Source organism: Perognathus longimembris, chromosome 19 (genome assembly GCF_023159225.1).
Source record: "Perognathus longimembris pacificus isolate PPM17 chromosome 19, ASM2315922v1, whole genome shotgun sequence".
Taxonomy (NCBI): Eukaryota; Metazoa; Chordata; class Mammalia; order Rodentia; family Heteromyidae; genus Perognathus; species Perognathus longimembris.
The window spans coordinates 7,309,945-7,316,796 of NC_063179.1; the positions used below are offsets into that span (position 1 = coordinate 7,309,945).

A 6,852-nucleotide genomic window follows, 5' to 3' on the forward strand; every position below is an offset into this window, starting at 1 on the left:
CCTCTTTCTGTTATTCCTCCTTTTTACCCTCTTCTCCCTCTTTCTCCTACTTTCTATTTCTTTAATTTGCTTTTTCTTTTTTGACAAGATCTCCAGCCCAGCTGGCATTAAGCTTGTGATCCTTTTGACTTTGTCTCCTGATGATTGGGATTGCTTATGTGTGACACCATTCCCACATAGTATTACGGTGTGATCTTGCTTAAAGTGCATTTAGTTAGTTCATGAACTTGGACAACATGTAAATTTTTGTGATTGTAGCCTTTTAGGGAAAGTTATCCAATATTGGCTTTGTTTTCAATAAATAATGTGGTTTCTTCTAGTCATTTCCTGAACAATTTATACAGCTTGTGGTTAGGCTATCAGGCAGTTTAAAGGCTTGGCAACTGCACCATATGAACTTGCTGCTCATGAAAAGAGGCTGTGTAGTTTCTTCTGACATAGGATAACAACAACAAAAGTGGAGGAGGGATAATGGTTGAATCAGTTTTACAGATTGCAGGAGTTAGTACTGTAAAAGGTATGCTTTCTGAGACAACAGTTACAAGTGTTAAACTCATATTTTAAGAATGACTGCTATAGGACCAAAAAAAACCCCTCAAACATAACACGGAAGACATTCTTAAATACAGTGTATAATTTATAACTTTTTAGTTTTAATTACCTTGTTGGGGGGGTGGGGTTGAACTTTGGGCCTGGGCACTGTCCTGAACTACTTTTGCTCAAGGCTAGTGCCCAGCCACTTGAGCTACAGTTCCACTCCCAGCCTTTTCTGAGTAGTTTTCTGGAGATAAGAGTGTCATGGACTTTTCCGCCCAGGCTGGCTAGGATTATAGGTGTGAGCCACCAGTGTCCGGCTTGTTCCTTATTTTTTAACTCTTTGTTCTTAACCTTCTACTTAAGTGCCCTTTAGAAGTTGAAAACTCTAAAGCTTCTTCAGTTTTAGCAATCATAATCGTAAGAAGCTCCTTAACATGGTTTACTTTCCCTAACTGTCCTTCTTAGGTAGTTTTCACACTTCACATTGATGGGGATTCAGAATCCTGGGTCTGGCTGGCTTCCTTAAAGAACTCTCTGGAATCCACAGATTTTTTTTCTTGTTTTTCTCCTTCTTGTCTTCTAAGACCTTTGTGGACCTGTATTTATGACTAATATTTTCAGAGTAAACATCACTTCCCACACATTGAGTTTCATGTTACTACTTTTAGCTCTTTCTTTTCAAATCTTTGGACTGGATTTTTTTCATCTCATTCAATAGTGATTTCTCTGAACTGAGTGGCCTGAGGAGTTGGTAAACTGGAGTTGTTTATCTTATTATTTCAGAAGGGGGCTGCTCTGTGAAGTATATAGGGCTCCTGCTGTTTAGTCATCTGCCAGACTCAGTGAGTAATGAAAACACCTGCCAAATGAGCTCACCATCTTTAACTGAGGAGGCACCTTGTGCCTAGGAATCTTAATATCAGCTCTCCGATTGCCACAAAGACACGCTTCAACTTTGGGACATGCATATCTGATAGAAATTCTTGCCAAAGGGTGGGCAGTAAGACTTAAGTTTTAGAAATGAAACAAACTATACTGTATAAGCCAACTGGCTTATACTGTATAGTGTCTTATTTGTCCAGAGATAAGGCAAAACTTGCCTGCATAATCATAAAAGGTTGATTAATGATACTATAAATATTTAGTAGTATTAATACTTAATTTTGTTGAGTACTAAAGTATAAAAATTAGTGAGAACTGTGAAGTCTACTTTGTGAGAAAATTCCATGAAGTAATAAAAAGCACAGTATTGCACATCTCCTCTGATTAAATCTTATGTTTTCTACATTTTATTTTCCTTTCTAGGACAGTACCTATTGAAATGTTCACTGTTCTTCTTTCTTTTTTTTTTTTGCTGGTCCTGTGGTTTGAACTCAAGGGCTGGGCACTGCCCGAGTCTCTGTGTTCAAGGCTGGTGTTCTACCACTTGAGCCACTTCCAACTTTTTCTGAGTAGGTTTTTTAAAGAGTATCACAGACATTCCTGCCCTGGCTTGCTTAAAACTGCAATCCTCAGATTTCAGCCTCCTGAGCAGTTAGATTACAGATCTGAGCTACCAGCGCCTAGCTAATGCTATCTTTTAAGAATCAAATTAATTCCTCCATATAGGGGAAGTGTTCCCTCAGTATGAATTTGGCGTTCTAACGATTTTTTTCCCCCGGTTGTGGGGCTTGAACTCTGGGCCTGGGTGTTGTCCCTGAGCTCTTCAGCTCAAGGTTAGCACTCTACCACTTGAGCCACAGTGCCACTTCCAGTTTTCTGGTGATTGACTAGAGAGAAGAGTCTCACTGACTTTCCTGCCCAGGCTGGCTTTGAACCAGGATCCTCAGATCTCAGCCTCTCCTGAGTAGCTAAGATTACAGGTGTGAGCCACCGGCGACCCACCTTTTTTATCAGGTGGAGCAAAAGAAAATGAGAAGCTTCACTTTACCTGCTTTGGAGCCAAAGTGGCATATGACTGGCATTTATGCCCCTCCTCTTTGGTTCATAGCCACCAGGCATTGGTCCTCTGGCACTTTTTCTCTGAACAAGCACCATTTCCGTATCTTCTTCCGCAGCCCAGTAGACAATGCTGGAGTACAGAGGGCCAGATGCTTCCAGGAGCTAAGATGTGGGAAGTCTTTTTAGGGCTCACGGTAGCCTGTTCTTCATCTCTGGAGTCTGACCCCTTATCATGTCCTGTTTGTGTGCTTCAGGCTGATTGAAGTCTTCTTTAATTGCTTCTTCCTTAATTGAGTCTCTGGAACTGCAATTTTGGGTTACCTGTGTTGTTACTTTTAATTTGTCTTCTCCAACAAGCAGATTGAGGTTTAAACAGGTTGTTTTCCCTCTTCTCTGTTTAACTGTAGATGTCCAATAAATATGAATAATGAAGAAATACATGACTGGAAGTTACTCTTTTGGAGGTACAGAGATTTGAACTGTGCCTCATGGCTTGTAGCAGTGTATGCTGATGAGCCACATTTCCAGCTAGTCCTTTTTTGTTTTATTTTTGAGGTAAGGCCTCACTTCCTGCCTGAGCATACACCTAGACTGATCCTGGATTGTGATCCTTCTGTTTTAGGCTTTCCATTAGCTGGAATGACAGGTACGTATCACCATTTCCAGCCATCAGTTGAGAAAGGGGTCTTATTGCTCCGTCTAGTCTTGCACTCAAATCCTCCTATCCCAGCCTCCAATATAGATAGGATTAAAATGTGAGTCATCAGCATTTAGCTGAAGACTTGTTTGGGGTTTTTTTGTTTGTTTGGTTTTTTACAGGTTGGTGTTTTTTTTTGTTTTGTTTTTACCAATTTATAGAAAAAACACTCTTAGAATAATTATTACATCCCCAAAGTGTTAAATCATTGCTTGCTATATTTTTAGAAAGTATGTTTATCTTGCAAAGTAAAACTCTCCTTCTTCCCCTCCAAAAATACCATTCAACAACTAAATAATGAGAAGGAGCAAAGATATTCCACACTGTTGCTTAATTATTGGTCTCAATTTTCCCCCTCCTGTAGTGGGCTTTTAAATTTAAGCTGGCGTAAACTCTGTACTGTCTTACGCTTTACTTGCTGAGGAATCCTTGGGGACACTATTTCTGCTCTCACCTTCTGGATCTCTAGAGGCTATTTATTGTTACTTTGGGTATTCTGGGACCGTCAGGAGCCTGGCCAACTATTATTTGCATTCATTCTGAAATAATCATTTGTTTAAAAATTTATCCAAGAGGCCATGGCTTTAAGGGAAGATAGATTCCAGATAGTTATTCCTGTAGCTCTGATGTGGTCTCAAGGGTCTGCTAAAGAGGACTGCTGATAGGCCTAGGTCTCAGGAATACTAAGCCAGCTGTCTGGACAGTTGCCTGTTCTACTGAAAATCCAGCCTCTCAGTAACTGAATGACTCGCACAACTTATCACATGTGGATTTTTGAATGTTTTTGTTAAAATCTTGTTGTTCACCTTAGCAACAGCCGTATGTTATAAGAATGGAAAGAATACTATGTATTACTTGAAATGTGTTGTCTTGAGACTTTGAGACTCCCCTATTCCATGGCCTCTTCAGGTACTGGATCGTAGAGCTTTGTTTTTGCAATGTGCCATTCACTGCCCCATATTCTCTGAAGGGCACCTGACAATAAGGTTGAGGCTTTGAACAGGCTATTTATTGTTTTTGTTAGATATTGAGAAAATTATATAAAGATTCAGGTGCCTGAATATGTTTGTATTTGCTTTCTATTAGCTCTGTCTTAATTCTGGGCTGTGTCGATGTGCAGTAGTTTTATTTTTCTTGCTAAACTTTTATGTCCTAAATATTACAAATATACTTTGAGACGAAAACTTGGATCTTATCTCTTAAAGTCTCATCATGAAACACTTCCTTTCAGGTTTTCTAGAATGTGTAATGCGTTGAAAGTTTTTGGTGTTTTGTGAAAATTTTGAGTTAGGTTGTGGGAGTATGGGTTGGTGGGAGCAAGGCTGGACATTCTCTAGGATAATCTTAAGGAAGCTCAGTGCTTTCTTTGTGGTTACCCTGTTGGATAAAACATCCAGCTCTTGGCGAAGAATTCTTTGTGGTTGCAGCCTTGTTGCTTACTAGTCATCTTTGCTCTTCTAATTCGATGCTTCCATTGAGCAGACACCTTATACTTGAAGTGTGCTCTGGGCAGTACTTGCTTTAGGCAAGTCAAGTGATCTGTATTTCCTGTTTAGCTCCCATCTCAGCCCTAAGCCTTGGTGCCAAGAACAATGATGGTTGTAAATAGGATTCATATTGACTAATGCAAGTGTTATAATCTTTCATACACATGTACCCTCTGGCCTTTCCTTGGGCAATATTTCCATTTAATAATTACACATACACACACACACACTTTTTTTTTTTTTGGCCATTGCTGAAGCTTGAACTCTGGGCCTGGGCACTGTCCATAAGCTCCTTTTGATCAAGGCTAGCACTCTACCACCCGAGCTACCATACCACTTCTGGCTTTTTCTGTGATTTAATTAGAGATAAGAGTCTCACAGACTTTTATATCCTGGGTAGCTTCAAACCTTGATCCTCAGATCTCAGCTTCTTGAGTAGCTAGGATTATAGGTATGAGCCACGGATGCCCAGCAAATAATAATTTTTTTTTTTTTTTTTTGGCCAGTCCTGGGCCTTGGACTCAGGGCCTGAGCACTGTCCCTGGCTTCTTCCCGCTCAAGGCTAGCACTCTGCCACTTGAGCCACAGCGCCGCTTCTGGCCGTTTTCTGTATATGTGGTGCTGGGGAATCGAACCTAGGGCCTCATGTATCCGAGGCAGGCACTCTTGCCACTAGGCTATATCCCCAGCCCCAAATAATAATTTTTAAAAAATATTTTGTTGGGCTGGGGATATGGCCTAGTGGCAAGAGTGCTTGCCTCGTATACATGAGGCCCTGGGTTCAATTCCCCAGCACCACATATACAGAAAATGGCCAGAAGCGGCGCTGTGGCTCAAGTGGCAGAGTGCTATCCTTGAGCAAAAAGAAGCCAGGGACCATGCTCAGGCCCTGAGTCCAAGCCCCAGGACTGGCAAAAAAAAAAAAAAATTTTTTTTGTTGACTGCTGCCTTCCAGTCTTTTTTTCTGTGTGATTGTAGAAGAGATCTTGGGTAGAATAGATTTTTGTCCTGTCAGTGAGTATCATTATATCAAATAACAATAGAGATGTTTGGAAGGGAGAATAATACTACAGCTGTTCTAATCATACCTGGAAATTATTTGTCATAAATTTGCAATGATATTAGCCATGATTTTTAAATATGGGCTTCTTCAGCCTTTGTACTTAGGAGGTTTTGTCCAAAGCCCAGAAGATAGGATTTTACTTCCTGGATTCGTGTATTAGACTTTTGTGGCTCTAATTAGTAGGTCATTTCTGCGAATTATTATAAAACTTATTTGAAAAATTAGTGTTTTCATAAGTCTTGAGGTATCTAGTAACTAGGCGCTTGTAACCTTCTGAAATCTGTGTTCATCTCTCAGTAGAATTGTTTTTGCGTGTTAATATCTCTTCTTCAAGTGAAAAATTGTTAATAAGTCTTTGGTGTTTTTCACATCCATCTCATACTGATGTCAGGAAACAAACAACAACAGTGGTTGGAGGGGTGGTGGTTTCCCCTAAAATATAAGTGGATCCTGCCATTAGTCACAAGCATTTTCAGTAATTTTATTCTGAGCACCTGGGCCTTGCCATTTTCCCCCATATTAAGACCCATTCTCCTTCCACCCTCCTTTGTTTCTTTCTTTCTGGCTTTTGTAAAGGCTGATACTGGCAAAGCAGTTAAAGTTGTCACAAATGGGTTGGGTTTAATATGTGTGGATTGGTTTCTAGTTAGGGGCGCATTGAAATAGACCAGTATTATATACTTGCTGTCTTACTGAAGTTTTTTAGTAACAAACCCATTATATAGGAGGTAGACATGGGGTGTATGTAATGTGAATTTTTAAAATTCCATCTTTTAGAGAAGAATTTTTTTTTTCTGTTTTGAGGGTACTATCCCATGAGAACTGCTAGAGAGAAAGAGATTGATTTCTACTTGTACTCAGCCTCCTGAGTAGCTAGGATTACTGGCATGAGCCACCAGCACCCAGCAAGTATGACATTTTAAACTAGATTTTGGTTTTTAAAACCACTTGGCCTGAAGTGGAGACATTAGCCTCTCCCTTGTTTTTCATGCCTGGTCACCAGGCCATCAAGCTGTAGGCCAGCCTAACCAACACTCAAATGTATTCCTTTTTTAGAAATGAAAGTACCTGGCCCCTGTGATACATACCTATGAGTCATCCAGTGGATATTAAAGAACTATAAAACC

At 40.1% G+C, this 6,852-nt stretch overlaps 1 protein-coding gene across 2 annotated transcripts in view; it reads left to right on the forward strand.

Annotated features, from left to right (window-relative positions):
• The window catches only part of Trio (trio Rho guanine nucleotide exchange factor), a 272,642-nt gene that overhangs the window by 37,488 nt on the left and 228,302 nt on the right, over positions 1-6,852 (forward strand). The gene's annotated exons all lie outside the window — the stretch shown is intronic.